General features: G+C 36.3%; 1 pseudogene; it reads right to left on the bottom strand.

The window, feature by feature from the left end:
• Positions 1-17,081: 17,081 nt before the first annotated feature.
• LOC131056641 (ATPase family AAA domain-containing protein At1g05910-like) overlaps positions 17,082-26,002 on the bottom strand; it is a 68,685-nt pseudogene continuing 59,764 nt past the window's right edge.

The raw sequence follows: 26,002 nt of genomic DNA, 5'->3' as shown, positions 1-26,002 counted from the left end.
AATAAGAATTAGAAAGTTGAAGTTAAAAAAAAAATGAAGCAGGCCTATAGGATTAAATATATATTTAATGTAGTTTTTTTTAATAAATAAATTCAAGTGGGCAAACATTATTTACTTAGTCAGTCTAAGGGTATTTCAATAAATAGTAAATTAATTGTCTCACTTGGATATAGGTTTGAAATTTAAAACCTAAGGGACGTTTTTCGTCATGGGCCTAATTATATCTTAGTTAAATTAATTTGAGCACATCTTAAATGAGGATTAAATTGGATTAACTTTAGTAAATTTTAATTATGGACTAAAGGGATGCTAGGAGAATAAATTTAATTAGTGTTTTAAAAAAAAACATCTAATAGCCATCCATGATTAATGTTGCCTATGCAAATTAATTATCTAAATTAATTGTCTTATTAAATTCGAGTAGACATTAAAACCCTTCAATTGGAATTTTGCAAATGGAGCTAGTAGATAAAGCTAATCCAAAACATAGTTATGACAAGACATGTTGTAGCATTTTATATTTGTCGATTTAATGCTCTTAACAGTTATGTTTAAAAAAAAAAAATTATCCCATTCTTGCCCTAAATTTTGGGCATGACATTTTGGTATCAGAGCAAGGTTTCCACACTAGGAACCTTACTCCACTTATGTTTCGCTTTAGATTATTTAAATTATTTTTGTTAAATTGATTTTATAGGATATTTAAATTTAATTGAGTTAATATTATTCTAAAATAAATTAGTTATTTATTTTACTTTATTTTCCTCTTAGGATGCCTCCGATGACGCGACAAGCTCGCAAGTGCGGAAGGGGTCCTAGGTGTGTGCGCATAGCATGCGAAGAGGTAGCGAGGGAGGAATCGGTTCCAAAAGAGAACCCAAGAGCACCTCTTGAATAGCCAAATGAACCTAACCGAAACCTCTTAGAAGCAATACAGAATCTAATTGGCATAGTTCAAGAAAGGATTCTAGCAGAGAACCCTTAGGGTAGAAATCAGGACTCTGGGAGTCATAGATCAGTTGATAGAGAATGAAGTAGGAGCCTAGCTCCTATTCCTATAGAAAGTCAGGGTGGAAATGAGCCAAATTCTGTGCACATACCAGGACCACCTCCAGTGGTGGAACCAGTTTATTTTGAGAGAGCTCGTCAGGATCCAGGGGATCTTATTAGGGAGGTCATGTGCCTCCAGCCATCATCTTTTGGAGGTTATACTGATAGGGTAGAGGCTGAGGCATGGCTTTTGAGTCTTTAGAGGTGCTTTGCATTGCGCTCTTATGAGAGCAACCTAAAAGCACGTGTCACAGTCCATCTGTTGAGAGGGTCGGCCTCCACTTGGTGGAGACAGGAAGAGTACAAATGCGGATTAGTTCCTGATACTCTCACTTGGGAGATTTTCATAGAAAGGTTACGAGAGAGGTACCTATCAGAACATTTTAGACAGCATCATATAGATGAATTTCACAACTTCCAACAAAAAGGCTTATCAGTAACCCAATATGAGAGAAAATTCTTTGAGCTGTTGCCTTATGTAGATTATCTAAAGGAAGAGAAACTTCTTGTAAACCACTTCATCAAAGGGTTAAATGCTGGTATAGCTGGGCCAGTTAGGATGTCCACTCTAGAGAGCCTTCAGGTTGCCATGGACAAGGCACTGATAGCCAAGGAAATTCAGGTCAGACCACAGGACAATAGGGATCGGTTTCAAAACCGAAATCCCACACCTCAGACTTATGGATTCTAGAAACCACATTGGAAGGGAAACAACTGAAACTCACAGGGGTTCTCCAAACCTCCTCCTCCACAATAGACACCACAAAACCAGAGGCAGAAGCTTCCATAGTATCAGCAGGGCACCAAGCCCAAGCAATGGCAGACCCAGGGATAGAGACGTGATCAGAGAGTGCAGGTACAGTACACACCTCTAGTGAGGACTCAATAGTCCTTTAGGGGTGGGTATAGCGGATCCAATAGGATAGGAGGTCAAGCTTTCTCTAGGCCTCATGGTGCCCAGTTTCATGCACGGGGTGCTTGCTTTACCTTTGGAGCCATGGGGCATATGGCGAGGGATTTCCCTTAGGGTCAGATGGTAGGGAATTAGCGGATGGCCACTTCAGAGCTAACAGTTGGTGATATGGGCAAGTCCCATAGAGTATTCGCAGTGGTTGACAACCACCAGGCTGAGTGTCAGGCCATGGTCATCGAGTCTGCAGGTATGATCAAAGGTAACAATGTATCTATTTTGTTTGATTCAGGAGCTACTGACTCCTTTGTATCTCCATTGGTTGTGGAGCATTGTGGGCTAGTGGCAACTAGATAGGGTGTCAGTTGGGAAGTGGAATTAGCTTTAGGGGCTAGAGTGTCAGTGGAATCAGAGGTTAGGGCATGTCAGCTACAGATTGGCAAGACCACCACTTTAGTAGACCTTAGTGTGACACCACTTGGATCTTACGGTATCGTACTTGGCATGGATTGGCTTTATGCCCATAGAGCCAAGATGGATTGCTGCCTAAAAAATATTGAGTGTGAGGATGATCATGGTTCACCCATAGTTATCACTGGGATTCAGAGACCCGTCTCTCTTCATATGATCTCCGCTATGCAGCTTAAGCAGAGCATGCGAAAGGGATGTTAGCTTTTTGCTATCACTATTAGTGACAGAGGAGAAGAGGAAGAAAATGAAACATTTCTTGATGACCATCCTATCCTTAAGGAATATTCAGATGTGTTTCCTTCAGAGTTACCTAGAATGCCGCCCTGTAGAGAGATTGACTTTCATATAGACCTAGTACCAGGAGACGAGCCAGTTTCTAGAGCACCTTATAGGATGACCACAAATGAGCTTAATGAGCTCAAAATACAGCTTGAGGATCTCCTTGAGAAGGGTCATATTCATCCTAGCATATGCCCTTGGGGTGCACCAGTCATCTTCATTAAGAAGAAGGACGGATCTCTCCGATTATGTATGGATTATCGGCAGCTAAATAAAGTAACCATCAAGAACCGATATCCTTTGCCCAGAATTGATGATTTATTCGACCAAATTCAGGGTGCCAAAGTCTTTTCCAAAATAGATCTAAAGTCAGGATACCATCAGCTGAGAATAGTAGAGAGTGATATCCACAAGACCGCATTTTGCACTAGATATGGTCACTATGAGTTCACTGTAGTTCCATTCGGTCTTATGAATGCCCCAGCTATTTTTATGAGCCTCATGAATGGGGTATTCTATACATTTCTAGACCATTTTATAATTGTGTTCCTCGATGATATACTGATATATTCTCAAAATGAGAAGGAGCATGAGGAGCACCTGAAACAGGTATTGCAATGTTAGCATGATAACTAGTTGTTTGGCAGTTTGTCAAAGTGTTCTTTCTTTCGATCAGAGGTCAAGTACCTTGGGCACATTATTTTTGGTGATGGGATCTCTATGGACCCATCAAAGATTAGTGTTATTATGGATTGGCCAGTGCCAACTAGTGTGACAAAGGTCAGGAGTTTCATGAGCTTAGTAGGATATTACCGATATTTTGTCGAGGGATTCTCCAGAGTCTCACATCCTATTACTTCTCTTCAGTGTAAAGGGAAGAAATTTGAGTGGATAGAGAAGTGCGAGAAGGCCTTTCAGGACCTCAAGAAGGCACTTACTAGCACTCCTATCCTTGTTGTATCAGATCCCACAGCTGACTTCATGGTTTGTACAAATGCTTCACTAGAGGGTTTAGGAGCAGTTCTTATGTAGGATGGTAGGGCTATAGCTTTCGAGTCTAGAAAACTTAAGACTCATGAACTTAATTATACTACTCATGACCTTGAGCTCGCAGCAGTAGTGCATGCACTTGTGAGGTGGAGACACTTCCTTTTAGGTCAACACTTCGAGCGGCATTCAGATCATCAGAGTCTTTAGTACATTTTCACTTAGCCGAACCTTAATGCACGTCAGAGGAGATGGATGGAGTTCTTGTGCGAATATGATTTTGACGTTCACTACATCAAAGGAAAGGAAAACGTGGTTGCAGATGCTTTGAGTAGGAGACATCACAAGGTTTACACCATATCTATGGGCATGGATTTGAGAGACCATATACTACAACACTTGCCAGAGGATGGATGGTATGCAGAGGTTAGTCAGGTAATACGATCTCAGGTTACTCTAGAAGGGAAATATGTAGATTATTCTTTGGAGTCCGATGGACTATTACGCCATAGAGGGTGCATTTATGTACCTTCCTCCAGGGGATTGCGAGAGTTCATTGTCATGGAGGCTCATAGAGCTCCTTGTGCAGCGCATCCCAGAGTTAAAAAGTTGCATGCTAACTTGAGGTAGTTATATCATTGGCCAAGAATGCGGCAGCTCATTGCTGAGATAGTAGCTCAATGCCTTGAGTGTCAAAGAGTAAAGGCAGAGCACCACCATCCAGGTGGACTACTCCAGTCTCATACTATACCAGAGTGGAAGTGGGATACTATATCCATGGATTTCATCATTGGTCTTCCTATGTCTTCTCATTGCCATGATGCTATCTTGGTGACAGTTGACAAGTTGACCAAAGTGGTCCACTTTTCACCAGTCTAGACTACATTCACATCACTAGCAGTAGCACAGGTGTTCTTGTGAGACATTGTTAGGCTTCATGGCGTGCCCCACAAGATTATTTCTAACAGAGATTCCCTCTTCACTTCTTCCTTTTGGAAGGCATTACAGGCAGCTATGGGCACTAAGCTAAATTTCAGTACAGCCTATCACCTGGAAACAAATGGTCAGATAGAGAAGGTTAATCAGGTGTTAGAGGATATGATTCACATGTATGTCATGGATCATCAGACCAGGTGGGAAGAGTACCTTCCCTTAGTGGAGTTTGCCTATAATAATGGGCATCACACTTCTTTGGGGATGCCACCCTATCAGGCATTGTATGGCAGGCCCTGCAAGACACCTTTGAGCTGGGATCGCATAGAGGACAGAGTTGCTATTGGTCCTGAGATAGTTTAGGATATGGAACATCAGGTGGATTTGATTAGGTAGCATCTTAGAGAGGCTCAGGATAGATAGAAGAAATATGTTGATGCAAAGAGGATAGATCATAGCTACTTGGTTGGAGATAGAGTCTTCTTGAGAGTGCGACCGCATAAGAGTCCAATCCATTACGGAAAGGGTTCTAAGCTCACACCTTGCTTTGTAGGACCTTTTGAGATTCTTGAGAGGATAGGCCCAGTTGCCTACCATTTAGCATTGCCACCTAGCCTGTCACGCATCCACGATGTGTTTCATGTATCAGTTTTGAGAAAATATATCTATGATGAGTCTCATATTTTAGATTGGGATGCCTTACAGGTGGAGTCAGATGGGCCCAACTAGCTTTGGAGCCCATTCACATTTTGGCATGCTAGATGCTGGCCATTCGAGGTCGAGAGCTGGACCAGGTTAGGGTCTAGTGGGATTGTTATGATGAGGTTACAACTTCATGGGAGGATGCAGCACGTATGAGATCAGAGTACACCCACCTCTTTGATGAACTCTAGGAGGAAGTTCATGCCTAGAGGGGGAGGGTGTGATGCCCCACCTTGAATCAGTTTGACATTTCAGTGGTTTTTATATTGAGACTATTACATATACTTTATTTTTATGCATTTAGGATTTAGAACTTATATGATTTCATGATCTGGATAACATTGCTATATATTGAGGATTTATTTATATGCTTTATGATATAGAACAATACATGATTTTTGAATAGGATGAATATGCAGTGATAAATGTCATTATGGAATTTGCAGGACTTTATTATGATAATAGAATTATGATGTATGTTTAAGTGTGGATAAATATTATGAGAATTAGGATGAATTGCTTATGTGAAATTGCTTGGATAAAAGATGTATTTAAATTGTTCAAATGTAAATTGTATGCAAGTGATGATGTGTATTATTATTCCTGTGAGTTATATTATATGTGGATATTTGAAAGTTACTAATGTATAAATTGAGATGCGCAGGAAGTTATCCATGTGACCATGGAAATATTACAGAGAACCAAACCTAGACCTATGTATGTTTGTAAGCCAGGGTTTGTCTATTTGGAGAGACAACACCCTGTTTCTGTTGTATTTTATTCGTAACAGTAAATGATGCATGTGTGTTAAAGGTTATTTAATTGATTTATGTAAAATCCACAAGAGACGATTTCATGTATTAATTTGTAAAAGTGTTTTCTTGTGTCACTTGACACATGTGGATTTAAGTTTGAAATTTCATTTTTGGTCTCTTGGTGGGAAAGTGTTTAACTATATCTTTTTCAATTAATGTAACGTGATGTCATAAATGCCTTGGGTAAAGAATCTTTGGGATGGTCAACATAGGTTTGACACGAAAATAAACTTCAAAGGGGTTTAAAAAGGGTTAAATGGACACCTAGGGGTAGTTTAATAGGGTTTCCTAAAGCCCATAAGGTATACCTAAGGGTTAGGGGTAATTTAAGGCAACTTTCTACTCCCATGTGACCTTTTAGACACCCTAAAAAATGACTTTTCTAAGTTGTGCGATAATTGAAATTAGAAGACTTGAACCTAGTTGTAAACCTTCCTGTTCGAATGAGAGTTCCCTTTCCCATTCTAGCTTACCTTCCTCTTTTGTTTTTAGAAACTTGTGAGAACTCTCACAATGGGCTTCTTAAGGAAGAATTAGAAAATTTGTGGGTAATCACCCACTCTCCATTTTTGGAGATGAGAAATTTTGAAAAAAAGATAGATTAGATTTTGAACAGAGAATTTTGGCTAAGGGTAGAAGGAGAAGAACTGTAGAGTTGGGCTGCTCATCCTCAACAAAACTAACCTACCTTTGGGAAGATTAAGGTTGGTTGCATTCTTCTTAAAATGGCTTTCTTTTTGCATGTGTTCGAAAGTAATGTTGGTGTAAAAGATTTGCTTCTTTGCATGTTCTTTTGGGAATTTTCAATTGGTATTTTGTGTTATGTATTGTATGTGTTTTTGGGAGTCATCAAGACCTCTTACTCTTGGGAGAGAGGAAGATCTTGTGGGTGGTAGTAGTGACAACCCTTGAGTGAGAGACTCTCATTATGAGAGTGATCACAAGGGATTTTGTGTGACCCTTGCTGCATGGCTTGTTTGTGCAATGGGGGTCATAAGGAGGGAAATAGGGCATGAATGCCTTGGGGGTCATAAGGATTTAAGGGGTTGCTATACTTGATGTATTTGGTTTACCATGAGGTGGCTACATGTTATTTTTCATACTTGCAGATCTCCTCAGGGTAATTGGTCCACTACCACCCTTAAAAAGGTCATCACCAAGGTGTGGTGCAGTGTAGCCAGGAAGGGAGTGTGTTTGTAGTTGTGTGCATTCTGTCCTTGGTGTTTGCATGTTTGTTTCTCATCTAGGGCTTGGTTCTCCGAGCTCAAGGGTGGCTACCAGTTAGCCTAGGCTAGGTGGTGAGCATGCCATGGTCATATCCTTGATCTTATTTGTAGGTTGTGGAAAGAAATGATTTAGGACTAGTGGAAAGATTCGATGGAGATAATAGTTGCAGAATCCATTTGGAAAATATGTTATTATTCTATTTTAAAATATCCTCATTATAAAAGTTGAGTGACCTATTTGTAAAATGACTATAGTGTCTTTTAAAGTAATTCCTAGAAATGCAATAGTTATTTGTTATATTGCTAAAGATGAAATGAATAATTCTGGAACAGTTTTCTAAAGTCTGGTTTTCTGAATTTAATTATTGTTGAGTAGATTAATAGTGTGGGAAGAAACTAAATTTATTTTACCCCTTTGTGCATGCGAAATCAACCCAAGAAATAAAGAAAGAAATTAATGGATGTATGCATGTTGTTTTAAATAAAAATATTGCAGTTTAAATTCCTATTTTCATGATTTAAGTTTAAGGATTCTAAAGAAATAAAGCGGTAGAAAACTAAATCATGAATATAATTGCAGAAATAAAACCTAAAGTAGTTATAATCATTTCTATGGTTTTTATTTAATAAATTATGAAATTATTAAGTTGTTGTTTAATTTATCGACTTCTAGAATTTACTTAGTTGCAGAAATAGAGATCTAGAGTAAATAGTTATTTGTTGTTTTATGGTTGATAAATTTTGTTACTTACTTTTGTTGCCAAAAGTAGAACTAGAGTTAAATAGGCTATCTACTTTAAATAGAACAATATTTAAATAGTATGCTGTATAAATTTATTTAAATCTGCCTTTATTTAATTGTAGGAAATAAACCCATGACTATATAACTTATCTCAGATTTTAGCAAACTTGTAATCAAATCTAAAATAATAAACATTGATCAAAATCTGGACACTTAAATTAATTTGTCTCAGGTTTTTTTTAAAGTAAATGTTTATAACTTTAATATATTTTTGCAAGATAAATTTGGCCTAAGCATTATACATTCAATATATATATATGTGTGTGTGTGTGTTTTTATATATATAAATATACATATAAATATATATACACATATATATATATATATATATATAAATATATTTATATATATATTATATATAATATAAATATATATATATATATAAAAATTAAAAAAAATACAAAAAAAATAAAAATAAAACACGGAGGTGTATTGCCTCGGCCGAACCCACTGTGCTTTGCACAGGGGTTTGCAGCGCCTCCCCACTATGCATTACACAGTGGTAAGTGACGCTTCTGTTGGTATTTTGGTATGGTTTTGTCATTGATGTCAACACCTACTTTGGAGATCCAGCAACATTCACCGACAAACAGTAAACTGTGCAACAGTTACCAGTATATGATTAACCGACAGGATATAATGTTCACCAGTACCTGGAATGACATGGAAGACACTTAGTAATGTCAAAGACATCATGTGGACACTTTATTTTGAAGTAATAATCATTGGTATATTCTTATTAGCATATTTGCTTTTACCGGCAAATAGGTTTAGGTTATCTAGGGTTACACCGACAGGTTTATCTTTTCCAGATCAGCATGGCACACTATGGAGATGATTTCTTATTGTTGTAAATGCATTAAGCCAACATGTTTAATTGGTTATTGCATCAAATATTATATTATTTGTAAATTTTTTTATTGTAATATCTTGTAGAGCCGACCTACTAAAATTGGTCTTAGGGTATGGTATAAATGTAAGATCTTATTTCTAAGATCAAGTGTGGAATGCGAAAAGAATTGTGAGAAGGTATATGCGAGATTAAGCAGAGCTATACATGAAGACATCATTTGAAGGTGAAGTTAGGTTTTTGTGGAAGCATATCAACATTACACCGGTACTGAATCCAGCATATGAAGATGCGATTTTGTGTAGTACATTCTTATTGGATTTAACCATCCAACTGTAGTCAGTGTGACTCCCATTTGTGATTGAGCAGTGAGCTCTAGGCTATTGGCCTTTCTACATGTGGAGACCCCTCTTGTACACTTACTATCTACAATAGTATCATCTGATTATGGGTAAGGTTTCCCACCGTGGTTTTTCCCTTATACGGTTTCCACGTACAAATATTGGTGTCATGTGTTGTGGATGACTTTGTGCTTATGTTTCATGCATTAATTCTTACCGGTATAGAAATTTATTGTTAACACTATCTATTGGCATACTTAACTAATTTACTGGTATTAAGCATTAGGTTGGTTAATAAGTTTTTGGTTTGAATTTATTAGACAACTAATTCAGCCCCCCCCCCCCCCCCCCTTCTCCATTGTCTCCGGGACCTACAATTGGTATTAGAGCTTAGTCCTCTTTTTGCAGAAGTTTAACAACTTGAGGAGATCCAATGTCTACTAATTATTTTAGAAAGGATAGTCCTAAACTTGATGGAATCAACTATGGGATATGGAAAATCAGAATGGAGACACATCTGGGAAGTTGCTAAGAATGGTTATATTATTGATGTAGCTGGTCAGACTGCTCCCACTACTTTAGCTAAAGATGAAGAAAATGATTGCAAAGAAAGAGAAGCACTCTTGAGCGCATTATCAGATCAAAAAATCATAGGATTATCAGATAGGTCCATTGCAAAAGCTATTTGGGATCATTTGGAAACACTAAATGAAGGGGATTCCACAGTCAAAATTGCAAAACTTGAAAGCTTTCGAGTCAAGTATGAACATCTGAAAATGGAAGAAGATGAAAGGATTTATGCTTTTATGGAAAGAGTAAATGAAATTGTTTTGGGTATCAAATGTTGTGGAGGAACCTTGAGTGAAGATGAGATTGTTTCAAAAATCTTAAGAGGTTTGCCACCAGCATATAAAATGAAGGTTACTACTATAAATGAGTTGAGAATAATGCCTAATACATCAGTAACTAGGGATACATTGATTGGAAAACTTTCAGCTTTTGAAATTGAGGAATTTGGTCCTGTTACTACTATAAAAATGGATTTGGCCTTCAAAGCATCAACATCATCTGCTCCATCTTTTGAAAAATCAGACTGGAGAGCCTTTTATGCAAGAGAACTTGAAGAAACCAGGAAGGAGAATGAAGAGCTTGAAGAACTTGAAGCACTATTTGTAAGAAAAATGCCAAAAGGCCCAATTGGAAGTGAGTATGAAGGTAAAGCACCCTTTAAATGTTTTAACTGTAATAAGATTGGTCATATGGCTTCAAGATGCCCTGATAGACATGCTAGACTAAGAGAAGAAGCTAGAAGAACATACAAACCTAATCCTAAATATTAGAGATACAAATTTAAGAAAAACAAAGATAAATCTTGTTACATTGCTAATGAGGGTGTGACTGATGATTCTGATGAGGATCCAGTAGACAATGGATGGGTCTTTGTTGCTATAAGAGAAGATCAACTGGTACCTATTGCTCAACCGGTAGAACAAGCCCTAGAAGCTAAAGTTGAATCAAAGGATGAATGGATTATTGACTCAGGATGCTCACATCACATGACTGGAGACAAAGGTAAATTCTTGAACTTTCAAGAATACAATGGAGGTTTAGTAAGATTCAGAGATGACAAAGCCTGTTCAGTCAAAGGTAAGGGTTCAATATCTCTTAATGGTAAACATAACACTGACAATGTCTACTATGTTGAAGGATTAAAACATAATCTTTTAAGTGTTGGTCAATTAGTTGAGAAAGGTTTTCAGTTACAATTTAAAAATGGAAAATGCAAAATCATGAATAGAACTAGTTTGGAAATTGCAATCGTTAATCAGACTAGAGGTAATATCTTTCATTTGAATAACAGTGAAAAGACATGCTTAATTGCACATATAGATGAAAGTTGGCTATGGCATAAAAGACTATGTCATGTAAATTTTGATTGCATGGTAAAAATCAATACTTCTAAGGCAGTTAGAGATCTACCAAAAATTGTGAAACCTCAGAATACAATTTGCAAGGAATGTCAATTTGGAAAACAAGTTAGAGCTAGTTTCAAAAGTATCCCAAAAAAATCCAATAATGCCCTTGATTTAATTCACACTGATTTATGTGGTCCAACTAGAACTAAAATCTTACAAGGTGATAGATATTTCATGCTAATTATTGATGATTATTCTAGAATGTGTTGGGTTACTTTTCTCAGAGAAAAATCAGAAGCACTTGGGAAGTTCAAACTATTCAAAGCAATGGTTGAAAATGAAACCGGTAAGAAAATTACATGTTTAAGATCAGATCAAGGAGGAGAATTCACATCTAAAGATTTTAATACATTCTATAAAGTAAATGGAATTAAAAGACAGTTATCAGCACCTCAGACACTACAACAGAATGGAGTTGTTGAAAGAAAAAATAGAACTATTTTGTATGCAGCAAGAAGTATGTTATCAGAAGTAAATCTACCACATGTGTACCGGAGAGAGGCAGTAAGAACTGTTGTCTATACATTCAACAAAGTTCACATCAAAGGTGAAACCGGTAAGACCCCTCATGAACTATGGTTTGGTAATACTCCTACTCTTAAGTATTTCAGAATTTTTTGAAGTAAATGTTATATTAGAAGAGATGAGTATATTGGCAAGTTTGATCCTAGAAGTGATGAAGGAATATTTCTTGGTTATTCATCTAAGAGTAAAGAATATAGATGTTTTAATAAAAGATTACAAAAAATTGTTGAGAGTACAAATGTAAAGATTGATGAACAATTTAGAGGAACTTCAAGGTATATAGACTCTGAACTGGGAACAAAAATTATGACAAATGGACCTACAATAAATCCACCAGTATAGAATGATGATCCAGTTACTCTGGTATCATCAGAGGATTCCACAGTAATTGAAGAAAAACAACAGACTAAGACACCTCAGTATTTATGACTGAATCACTATGAAGATCAGATAATTGGAAGCAAACTTAAAGGAGTCATGACAAGAGGAAGATTGGCAAATGAAGAGGTATGTCTTATTTCTCAAATTGAACCATTATCTATCAATGAGGCATGTGAAGATAAATTTTGGATTAAAGCTATGGGAGAAGAATTAGGACAAATTGAGAAAAATAATACTTGGACATTAGTTCCCTGGCCTAAAAATAAAAATGTAATTGGAACCAAATGGGTATTTAGAAACAAACTCAATGAAGATGGTAAGGTTGTCAGAAATAAAGAAAGACTAGTGTGTAAGGGATATTCTCAGAAAGAAGGAGTTGATTACAATGAAACCTTTGCACCGGTAGCCAGAATTGAGGCAGTTAGATTATTCTTGGCTTTTGCAGCTCACAAGGATTACAAAGTTTATCAAATGGATATCAAATGTGCATTTTTGAATGGAGATCTTGATGAGGAAGTCTATATTGAACAACCTGATGGATTTTCCTTGACAGATGAAAATGATATGGTTTGCAGATTAAGAAAAACTCTGTATGGATTAAAACAAGCTCCAAGAGCTTGGTATGCAATATTGGATAAGTATCTTTTAAAGATTGGTTTTACTAAAGGAAATGCAGATAGCAATTTATATTACAAAGTAACTAATGATGACATCTTGATTATTGAAGTATTTGTTGATGATATAATCTTTGGAGGAGAAGATGAATTATGCAAAGAATTTTCTCTTGAAATGCAGCAAGAATTTGAAATGTCTATGATCGGAGAATTAAAATTCTTTTTAGGATTGCAAATTTTACAGACTGATAAAGGCATATTTTTGAGTCAATCTAAGTACTTGAAAGAACTACTTAAGAAATTTGGGATGGAGAACTCTAAACTGGTAAGCACACCTATGACTACAAATGACAAATTATCTCAAAGGGGTGAATCTACACCTACTAATCCAACTAGATACAAATCTATGATAGGAGGTTTACTATATTTGACACAAACTAGACCTGATATTATGAATGTAGTATGTATAGTTTCTAGATTTTAGAGTAATCCTAGGGAAAATCATGTATCAGTAGTAAAACGGATTTTCCAGTACTTACAAGGCACAACAAATCTTGGATTATGGTATCCTAAAGATGAAAATTTTGATCTATATGCATACATAGATGCAAATTGGGCAGGAGATGTGGATGATAGAAAAAGCACCACTGGAGGAGCATTCTTTCTTGGAAAGAGATTAGTTTCTTGGTTAAGTAAGAAACAGAGTTGTACATCTTTATCAACAGTAGAATTAGAATATGTTGCAGCAACAACAAACTGTACACAGGTACTTTGGCTTAAGCAAATGTTGAAAGACATAAAGGTAAAATACAAGGAGCCTATTACTATATATTGTGATAACACTGCAGCAATTGATATATCTAAGAATCCAGTATTACATTCTAAAACAAAACATGTTTCTATCAAACTGAATTTTCTAAGGGAAAAAGTTGAAGAAAAGGAGATAAAACTGGTTTATGTGAATACTAAAGAACAACTTGCAGATATTTTCACAAAACCTTTGCCTAAGGAAACTTTTGAGTATCTCAGAGATCAGCTTGGAGTCATACCTCCACTGCTAGAGACTTAGACAGTTGATGATTGTCATCAACCAGTAGAATTAAATGGACAAATCTTTTATTCCGGTATTTGATGAGGAAGCTACTTCTGAGGGGGACTAGTTGGTATTTTTGTATGGACTTAAATTTTGTAGCTTTGGCATTTGATGTCAAAAGGGGAGAGATATATGGAAAAACACATTATCAATTGAGGAGAGATATCTATGGTGAAAATTGGTACAGGATAACATCAAATTGCTTCCAGGGGGAGAGATTGTCACCTTGAGGAGATTGTCAGTTTTACACTTGGCATTTCTATTTTGGCACTTTGATGGTTTTTCCATCTTGTGTTGCCATCAATGCCAAAGCAGGAGATTGTTGGTATTTTGGTATGGTTTTGTCATTGATGTCAACACCTACTAAATACACCTACTTTGGAGATCCAGCAACATTCACCGACAAATAGTAAACTATGCAATAGTTACCGGTATATGATTAACCGGCAGGATATAATGTTCACCAGTACCTGGAATGACATGGAAGACACTTCGTAATGTCGAAAACATCATGTGGACACTTTATTTTGAAGTAATAATCATTGGTATATTCTTATTTGCATATTTGCTTTTATCGGCAAATAGGTCTAGGTTATCTAGGGTTACACCGACAGGTTTATCTTTTCCAGATCAGCATGGCACACTATGGAGATGATTTATTATTGTTGTAAATGCATTAAACCAACATGTTTAATTAGTTATTGCATCAAATATTATATTATTTGTAAAATGTTTTATTGTAATATCTTGTAGAGCTGACCTACTAAAATTGGTGTTAGGGTATGGTATAAATGTAAGATCTTATTTGTAAGATCAAGTGTGGAATGCAAAAAGAATTGTGAGAAGGTATATGCGAGATTAAGAATAGCTATACATGAAGACATCATTTGAAGGTGAAGTTAGGTTTTTGTGGAAGCATATCAGCATTACACCTGTACTGAATCAAGCATATGAAGATGCAATTTTGTGTAGTACATTCTTATTGGATTTAACCATCCAACTGTAGTTAGTGTGACTCCCATTTGTGATTGAGCAGTGAGCTCTAGGTTGTTGGGCTTTCTACATGTGCAGACCCCTCTTGTACACTTACTATCTGCAGTAGTATCATCTGATTGTGGGTAAGGTTTTCCACTGTGGTTTTTCCCTTACAGGGTTTCCACGTACAAATATTGGTGTCGAGTGTTGTGGATGAATTTGTGCTTATGTTTCATGCATTAATTCTTACCGGTATAGCAATTTACTATTAACACTATCTACCGATATACTTAACTGATTTACCGACATTAAGTATTAAGTTGGTTAATAAGTTTTTGGTTTGAATTTATTAGACAACTGATTCACCCCCCCCCCTCTCAGTTGTCTTTGGGACCTACAACCTCCCACTATGCAAGGCACAGTGGACGGCGATGCCTCCCACTGTGCAATGCACAGTGGACAGCAACACCTCCCACCGTGCAATGCACAGTGGCCGGCGGCGCCTCCCACCGTGCAATGCACAGTGGATGGCGGTGCCTCCCACCGTGCAATGCATAGTGGTCGGCGAGGCCGAGGCCACTATGTATTGCACAATGGAAGGCATCGGTCATGCCGCTTCCCCCCCACTTCAAACTACCTTCCTCCTCTGCCATGGCCGCCTAGCTCGGGGATGCTCGATTCGGCCCTGTGGAAAAAAAAAGGAGTTAATAAAAAATAATAATAGTATAAAACCCTAGCCCGGGTAGGGTTAGGGTAATGAGATTTGAATTAATAAAAGAATCATAATCTTAGGAAGATTTTATAATGCAAAGTCTTAATTAGGGTTTGCATGGGTTGGTCCTAATAAAATTGGAAAGAAAACATTATATTGATTTAAAATTATATATTTCAATATATGTGTTTATTTATATATAATTATAATTATTTACATACACATATATGTAAATAAGAATTAGAAAGTTGAAGTTAAAAAAAAAAATGAAGCAGGCCTATAGGATTAAATATATATTTAATGTAGTTTTTTTTAATAAATAAAATCAAGTGGGCAAACATTATTTACTTAGTCAATCTAAGGGTATTTCAATAGATAGTAATTTAATTGTCTCACTTGGATATAGGTTTGAAATTTAAAACCTAAGGGACGTTTTTCATCATGGGCCTAATTATATCTTAGTTAAATTAGTTTGAGCATATGTTAAATTAGGATTAAATTGGATTAACTTTAGTAAATTTTAATTATGGACTAAAGGGATGCTAGGAGAATAAATTTAATTAGCATTTAAAAAAAAACCATTTAATAGCCATCCCTGATTAATGTTGCCTATGCAAATTAATTATCTAAATTAATTGTCTTATTAAAATTCGAGTAGACATTAAAACCCTTCAATTGGAATTTCGCAAATGGAGCTAGTAGATAAAGCTAATCCAAAACATAGTTATGACAAGACATATTGTAGCATTTTATATTTGTCGATTTAATGCTCTTAATAGTTATGTTTTAAAAAAAAAATTTATCCCGTTCTTGCCCTAAATTCTGAGCATGACAACATTACTCCATATTCCATTTAGACCAGATTAATCCATTCCTTAAATGAAGACAGTAAATGGAAAATGAAACTCAGAAAGACTAAGAAGACCAATATGAATGTCCTTGACATATCAGTTTGAAAGCAATGCACACTCATCCACGGAGACAATAACAAAAAATCAATTTATTCAACTTGAAAGAGAACAATATCATGAAGAAATCTATTTACAAAGTGAGCATATTCTCACTGCAACCTATGTATTACCAAAATTTCATGTGCATATATCACAATATTAATAATATCTTCTCTTATTTCCCCTATAGCAAGATTAAGGTCTTCACTGCAAAATTCACTCCTTTAAATTTCTCTGACTATGAGACAGCATTTTGGAAATCGCCGTTCATGATGGGGAAAACATGAAACGAAGCTCTCCCATTGCGTTTCTGGTAACATAGCAGTTCATAGGACATTCCGTTACAAAACTGTCTTTAAAAATTTCTTTCATCGAATGAGAAGTCCTTCAAAAATTTAATAATCATAGTTTTGTCCACATCTTTCAATGATATCACCCCACGACAAATTAGAGCCCCAAAAACACTTCATAGGACATTCGGTTACAAAACTATCTATGAAAATTTCTTTCATCAGATGAGAAGTCCTTCAAGAATTTAATAATTGTAGGTTTGTTCGCATCTACTAAGGATATCACCCTTCAACAAATTAGAGCATAAAGTCTTTCAAGTTTTGAGATTCCATAACCTTCGGTACATTTCACAAAATTATCTTCTATTGATTCAATTTGTTCTGCCAAGTGATTGCTTATTGGCACTTTGGAAGAGGATTTGCGTTCTGGTTGATTCATTATTTCTTCTTGATTATTTGCCTCACATTTTTGCACACCTTTAAATGCCTCATTTGTCACACTACCATGAAGGCATTTTGGTTTTAGAGTTTTCTGCCCAGGAGTATCAATCTCCATGGGTTGTGATCTATCCTCAGCAAATGGATCAGAGTCCTCAGCCACAACTTTACCTATAGAAAAAACACATTATGAGAATTTCAATACAATTGTGCTTCTAATTCTAAATATCAAAAATAAAAAAGGATTACAAGTGGCATGGTGCAAAGCATAATTCCACCTTGATCAGGATCACTATTCTGCTTTGAGCGCTTCAAGACCTCGTAACTTTGAGATACATTCATATCAGGCTGACCATTGCGTAAGCATTCACTTGCTCTTGTAATATGAACTGGTTGAGCAATAGGATTCAAAGGAAAATTTGTAGTTGAATCCTCTGACAAATGAGTTGGCCCACCCTGAGTAGCAATTTTATCACAAAAGGCAACTAGTGCAGGATCCATTTGGGAAAGCATGCCAAGAATTTGATTATGCGTAAGACAAGGATTAGCAAAGTGAACAATAAATGCTTACTACTTGACATAAAACATTTGAACTTCGATTACTGTATGTCTCTATTATTAGCATATTTAACCATACCACATCCCTTAGTGCATATGCTCTACTGACAATTCGAGCTCTATTGTAGTCATCACCATTATATGCCTGTTATGCAAAAGTAATGATAGTTATTATCAAGAATGAATGGAAAACAAATTTTTGTTCAACCCCATAAAGCTAATAGGATCATAGGCATGTCCAATCATGCTTACTTTTGCATTGGCTGGAATTAGTTCCACATCTTGTAGGAATGTTGAGCATGTCAAGTAACGTCGATTATCTACTCGCTGTAGTAAAGTAGTGATATCCATTGGATTTTGAACTATTGCATAATAGTCAGGAGTGTCTTCATCCATGACAAGGTAATGGAAGACACTGAACCATTTTTCATACAGAAGTCTATACATTGTGTGTGGATACATATAAGCACTCAAAATTAATTTTCACTTGGTAAACACACCCTCAACAAATGAATCAAATAATGATTGATGCATCACTACAAAACCTACTACAGAAATCCTAAAGACACATTCGGAGTCGTCGAATAGCATGCTCCTCTGCTTCTACCTTGGCACGTAGCTCAGTTTCACTTGGTCCTCTTGCTGCTTTTGGTACCTTTGGAAGTTCAGGATTAGAAACATTCTTTTTAGGAGTAATTACTACTTGTTGATCAGGGATAGTAAGAACAACATCAACCAGTTGTGAGATGAATCTACACCTATCATCTGAACTTGGTTTTTCTACTTGGTAACTGCACATAAAGCAAAAGAATGTAATCCATTCAGGATTTTACCTTCTATTATACTAAACCAAAATAAATTTTACAATGCATTCAAGGTGTACCAAATACCATCGAATTCATGTACACTCAATTCAATGACAAATTCAATTTATACAGAGTCAGAAGCTAACGAGGTACCTAGTACTCAATGCTATATAGAATGGATTCACATGCCCTAGCATAATCTTGAACAAACTAAGTAGAAAAAATACAAAAACTAAGACAATGATGTCCTTGGTACATACATATAGCGACAACCAAACAAGGATGCAGCTTCTCCATCCAATTCATAAGAGGGTACAGAGGAGGTTGCAAGAAGTAATAAAGGAAGGTCTGATGGCAATTCTTCCAGTATAGATAGTAGAACAACTCTTAGCTGATCATGGGCCTATGAAGCTCAGTGAAATAAACAAAACCAGATATATAGTCATTTTAGGAAGCTCTAGCAATAAAAATAAAGCAGTTTCAAATATATCACAGGAAATCCCAAAGGCATAGAGCTTTAAAAGTATAAGTGTACTAATGTAATGATATACACACCATCTCCCACCAAAGTTGAAGTTGAGGCAGATACAAGATAGAAGGAGTAGTCCTCCTTGCTTCTCCCACAATGTGTACTAGTGCTTCCTCAGGGGTCCGTGCACTTGGGTCGAACAAAAGTGATGGAAGCCCAAGACAATGCACAGGGAACCTCTCTAATTCGTGTAAAACTGCAGGGCCAATGTGATCCTGGCAAGAAAATTAGAAATATAGCATCTTTCAAAAATGTAGCTAGATTAGAAGACAGCCAATTCAAAAGTTCTAAAAAATAGACTCATGTTATAGATGTGTAAACATCTATGAAAGCAATTTCTAACCATACCAAGCCAACACCCTCCTTCCCACATAGTAGAAGTCTTGGTCTGTAAACAAATGGAATGGAAGAACCATAGGGAAATCCAAGTAACTTGGCAAGATGGCGAGAACTGTCATCCAGGGAATCTTTTTTATCACCCTTGGCCACTATGTAGAAGATGTCAGAAATATAATCACTGATTATTTTTAGTTGTCCTTGTAAGCATGGAGCTATTACTGCGGATAATGGCCTTGACTGTACTGTTGCACCTCTATGGGCAGCAGGAGTAATAGTAGACATAGCTTCCAAAAAATCATGCTTCTCTACTTTCACAGAATCCAAATCTATGACAAACTTATCATCACTAGTGTATATTTGAGGATATTTCTCATGGAAAGCATTAATTGCAGCTTCTGTGCACAAAGCTTTTAAATCAGCACCACAATACCCCATACAAGTTGCTGCTAATTCCATTCTTGATTCCTCTGATAAAGGATTCTTCCACTTTCTTGTGTGGATCTTTAATATCTCAGCTCATGCTTTACAATCTGGTAAGGAAAATACAAATTCATGATCAAACCAACCAGGCCGGTGAAGAGCTCCATCAATAGCATCAATCCTATTTGTCACTCCAATAAGCACTACTTGACCTCTAGAGTCTAGACCATCCATTAGAGCAAGAAGCATAGATACAATAGAATTGTGAATTTGTTCTTGTTTACTAGACCTCACTAGGGCAAGACCATCTATTTCATCAAAAAATATTATGGATGGTTGGTTCCTTTGTGCTTCTTCAAAAAGTAATTTCAGTTGCCTCTCAGCTTCACCAACCCACTTGCTGAGCACATCAGCTCCCTTTTGCATGTAAAAGTTTACTTTATGTCTTGCCTTGGAAGCTGCACATTTTAAAGCCCTTGCAATCAAAGTTTTTCTAGTTCCTGAAGGACCACACAATAAGACTCCCCTTGGAGGAGAGATGTGATAATTTGCAAAGAAATCAAGATAGAGAAGAGGGAAAAAAACCATTTCTTTCAATGCATCAATGTGGTCAGAAAGCCCTCCAATATCATCAAAACTCACTATTTCATCAACCTGCAAGGGTTGAATGTCAGCTCCACCTTTTGAAATAGGCTCAGCAGGTTGTGCACCTACACCTCCATAACCAAACGTATCACCTTGGTGTCCCCATCCAGATCCTGCAAATTTCAAACCCCATGCAGTTGCGTTATGCATGTCAAGTCCGCCACAAACCCATTGCTGACCAAAGTTTGTATTTCCCACATGCATCCATGATGATGAACCAACAGGACCCTGATCCATCTCATCCACAAGAAGAGAATCATCTGAATCATCAACTCTTTGTGCAAAATGATGTTTTTCCACCCTTGAGCCACCTCGTCTCGCATCACGTGCATTTTTTATTCCCATTCCTTTATGCAGTACTTTACGTGGTGGAGACTGCAGTCGTTGCTTTTCTTCTTTTTCAAGAGAAAATCTCCTCACCTCAGTGTGATTTCGGAGAGCATACCGTCTCCTTCCTTCTTGTTCTTTACCCTCCTCACCCTCTTCCTCAACTTCATCAACTTCATCTTCCTCTCCTTCATCGCTAGCCTCCCCTTTATTTCTATCATCTTCCTCCTCTGTGCATTCCTGGTCCTCAGAATCTTGAGAATAATGTCAAATGGTTGACTTTCGAGGCCAAAGTCCTTCTCGCCATGGCAAAGATATAGTATCTCTTGTCCTCTTCTCTTGCATTGGACTGGACTGCTCATCCTGGCTAGGATTATTCTCAACATTAATAGTAGCTGGCCGATATGTTTGTCTCTGCAGCCATTGATACCGAAACTTATAATATTATGCAACAAAGTATTGGGAAAGAGAAGTTATATCTTCACAAAAACAAGAAACAATGGAGATTGGAGAAAATCCTACCATCAGATCTGCATCCTCTATGTCTATGTTATCTATTTCATAATCCTCTCAATTGACAAAAATTGTCCTGTTTCTCGTAGAACAAGGTGGAGTGGACGTATGTGACTGCCAGTATAAGAAAATTCAGCATACAAATTTAATCATGAAAGACGCCTACATATTCAACAACGTAACGAGTACAAATTTCTTGGAAAGAGTAGCTGAGAACTCTATCGGTTACCTGCATGTTCATGCTCTCTATCTGATTCGAAGGACCAGCAGTTTTATGCACCTGAGAAAAGAAATCAAAATAATTTAGAGGCTTTTACAAGATAAATGAGAAATCCACAATGATCTATATAAAAAAGCATAGAATGATAGATGTATTGTAATAAACAAAAGTCTCAAGTATCCATGACTCAAAAAGCACAGATCAATGAGAAGTGAAGAAAAGTTTCAAAGTAAAAATGATTTATTATTTAAATCAGCATAAATATTCATCTCTGCCAAGTAAAATGTTGAAGAACATTAGCATACTAAAACAAAGAAGAAAATAGACTCAGATTAGAACTTACATAAACAAATTATAGAGCTTTAGTATGGTAGTTATAGCCTAACACCTTAATTGTAAGATTATCATGCTGACTATGCCTTACAGAATGGGGCCCTTAGAAATTTGTTCATTGAATATTGTTGTTTTGTATGGTAGTTGTAGCCTAAAACCATTGCTTGAGAGATGATAAAATGCTATAACATTTGTAAAGGGGTTTGATATCGTGGCAAATGATTATGTTCAATCACGCTTGGTACAAATTTTGAACATAACAATTTGTGATAAGCAGTTTGTGAAATGATAAATACTGTTTTTGAGTATCACTTCTAATTGCAGGAGTTATTGTAAGGAAACCAAAAAAGATGATTTTACTCTATCATTACATACTATTCATGAGAGGAATACATATATGAGATATGTCTAAATTTATTGATTTATAATTTGTTGGATGAATAAGTCCGAATCCCCAATTAGAGGGATAAATTTCCCAAAATGTAGAGGTTGTATTAATTAGAGAATGTGTAAGATGTTTGATCTAGATGACAACATGAAAAGTTAATAATAATAACTTGGCTTAATCTTAACATCCATAAAGAGTATGTATTAATATTGGAAAAATTTTAGTCAATGAGAAATTTCAGTGGGCAACGTGAATGTCACTGACATCATAGTTACCAAATAGAGATGGGTAATGAATAAGATCTCAATTGATTAAGTCTAGTATCACTCCTTCATGTCGTACAGTTTATAACGATATAGATTGTTATGATTGGATATTGACATATTGGTAAACTTAGGTGGTAGATTGGTATTAAATATATCATGAATAAATTGAACATGCCTATTATTATCTTTGTCTGATTGCATTCTCAACATGTTTTCTTTCTCCTCTTATGACGATTTATGGGCAAAATCTCTATACTCATCAAGTTCTTATATTATCACCTCATGGTTTGAGCAATTGTACTCTTACACATTCTTCCTTCCTATATTACTCTTACACATTCTTCCATCCTATAGATTTTCATACTATCATCAAGTTTCACTAATCCCTATGTTGTCCTTCCCATGTTATTAGGAGTATGAAACCCATGTTTGCAAAAAGAAGGGCCTAGGTGATTTAAAACAATCACCCCATTTATAAGTACTCATAAAGCATACTCATGGAATAACTAAGCATATTCAATCATGTTGAAACATGTAAGATAAGGGGCATTCGTTCAAAACAAAAAGAATTCATGCTGAAAGTACAAGAAACAATTGCATAAGATACAAAGCACATCCATGGATGAACACACGGGAGGCAATACACATAGAGGCGAAAGCATACATGAGAAAGGTATACAGAAACACTTTATGAATGAATCCAATACATCAAGTATGAAGCATATGGATGAATACATAAGGCATGAGTCATACACATGAATACATGTAAGGTGTAAAGTACAAAGTATACAAATGAATTACATAAGGCAAGAAGCATCCATGCAAAACATATAATATACACATAAGGCACGAATACATGTAAAGCATGAAGTGTACGCATGAAGTATACACATGAATTCACTTAAGGCAAGAAGCAAGTATACATAAGTACCAAAAGACATGAAGTGCACACAGGCATGAAATAATGGATACATGTAAGCGAAGAAGCAACATACATGACTATATGCAAGGCCTGAAGTAATGCACACAAGGCATGAAGGAGCTATGTAAAGTATGAACCATACATATGAATACATGCAAGACATGAATCATACATGTAAACCATGAAGTAATACATAAATACACAAAAGGTACAAGCATATATGAGAGAGGTACTCATGGAGTGGACATGCTGAAGACACATCGATCATGAAGCATACAAGAGAGGGGTATTCATGGAATATATATCGAAAAACATCTCATTCATGAAGTAACACAAATACACATAAGATATAAAACACATATGCTAGACACATGATAGACACGGTGCAAGCACAAGGTATACATGAGGAAAGTGTACATATAAAACACCCATGGGGTAGGCATGCTCAAAACACATAAGAAACACGTAAGACACGAAGCAGTTAAAGGCACACTCATAAGAATGCAATGTTGGCCTAACCAATTCAAATTTTTATTTATTTGAGAAGAGACTGGAGTAATTAGTCCTAACTGAGTAGTTGTTTTGTCCAACAGGTTGGCAGAATCATGCTCTGATACCACTATAATGTCCCCTAATTAGTTACAATTTAATTTAACCTAAATTTGGCCAAATCTATACATAGGTAATTGGGTTTTATAGGTGTACCTTTGTATACTGTTTTCCTCCAACAAAATTAGAGAACATATATGAAATAATAATTAAACTAAAAAATGAACTATATTAAATGATATCAAATTTTCTATATTAATGGCTGTTAGAATTATAATTGTGGGATATAATCTAAGTTACCGGTTCAGGTTCAGGCACCGATTCGAGTTCGAAGAATCCGGTATGCCGATACGGAAAAATTTTGAAAAGGGGTTTGGGTTCATTAGTACAAAAACATGTAAATTATATATATATATATATATATATATATATGCAGTGCCCCTCGCAGGGTCCTAGGGCAGCGCCCAGGGCGTGCTCCCTGTCACTGTAGAGGGCGGGGTCGAGGGGTTGTGCCCCTGATACCAACACCAAATTACAACCTTCAAACCCACACGGAACTCCATGGCGTGCATCAATTTTTTGCTTTTTTAAGATGTTAGGAACAAGGCCAAAGAAGTCAAAATTTTGATCAAGGTGCATTCTCCCATACGGGAATTGTGATTTCTAACTTGTTCTTTCATAAAGACTTTTGCTTCTCTCTTAGTTGTAAGATGCATAGGTGTGTGGCTTGAGACATAGGGTCATTTTAATTTTGTATGTGGTGGAATTCAAAAAAAAAAAATTCTATTTATGGGCTGTCAGACCCCTGGGTTAATCTTGGGTCCTCTTGGGTTCGACCCTGGGTCCTCTTGGGTTTGCCCTGGTTCAAACTAGGCCTGTGAACCACAAACCCTATTCGAACCACAAGCGAACCAGACCCGAACCCCAAACTAGGACCATACCGAACTAGTACCAAGGGTCTAGGGGGCCGAACTCGATAACTCAGGATATAATCATATTATTATATTTCCTAAATGAGATCAGATTATTATATAAAGTTAGTTTGTAAGTTAGTTACTAATCAATTCCTTTAGTCCATTAGTTGGATAGGGTGTCCTAGAAACCATCCCTCCTAGGCCCAAGGGAAGAATACCATATCCCCCTTGGTTCCATATGGCAAGTGTTAGTCATCCATCATGGAGTGGCATACCCAGTGAGGTGTTCTAGCATCGTTCCCCCTCAACACAACTGCCTTCTTTCTTAAGCCCAAGAGCAGATGCTTCACCCCTCTAGGCTCCATGTGGTAGGTGTTAGGCATCCACTATGGAGTGGCATACTTAAGAGAGTCCCTCATTTACAATGAACCTTTGTGATATTCCAATGAAGTCACATTTGTCATTCAGTTGAACTAATTATGATAATCAATTTGTACTTGACATAGTTATTATACTTCATCATATTATATTTCCTTTGTGTCTTATATCAGATTGTTAACAGTTATTTCTGTTAGTATTACTTTAAATCAAAATTATTCATTAATTCTTATTGTTGTATTTTTTGTTATTAGCATGGTACAATATTATAGCAACTTATACAAACTGAATTTGATTGCCTTATTCCTTCTAAATTCATTAATAGATATATGTGTGTGTGTCTTATGTCTAATAGTGTTCTCATGTATAATCATTTTAATGCTATTTTAATAATTATACATTATTTTCTTCTGAACTTTATATCATATTAATTCCATTAATTTAACTAAGACCATATAAAATTTTATATATATAATATCAACTATTATATTCCATTACAGGCCCTCTTCTCTTTTATTATCCTTGCTGGCAGTTTCTGTACATTTCTCTAGCCTTGCTAGTAGATCTAACTTTCT

Source organism: Cryptomeria japonica, chromosome 2 (genome assembly GCF_030272615.1).
Source record: "Cryptomeria japonica chromosome 2, Sugi_1.0, whole genome shotgun sequence".
In the NCBI taxonomy this organism is placed as follows: Eukaryota; Viridiplantae; Streptophyta; class Pinopsida; order Cupressales; family Cupressaceae; genus Cryptomeria; species Cryptomeria japonica.
This window is presented reverse-complemented; position numbering and strand designations above follow the sequence as displayed.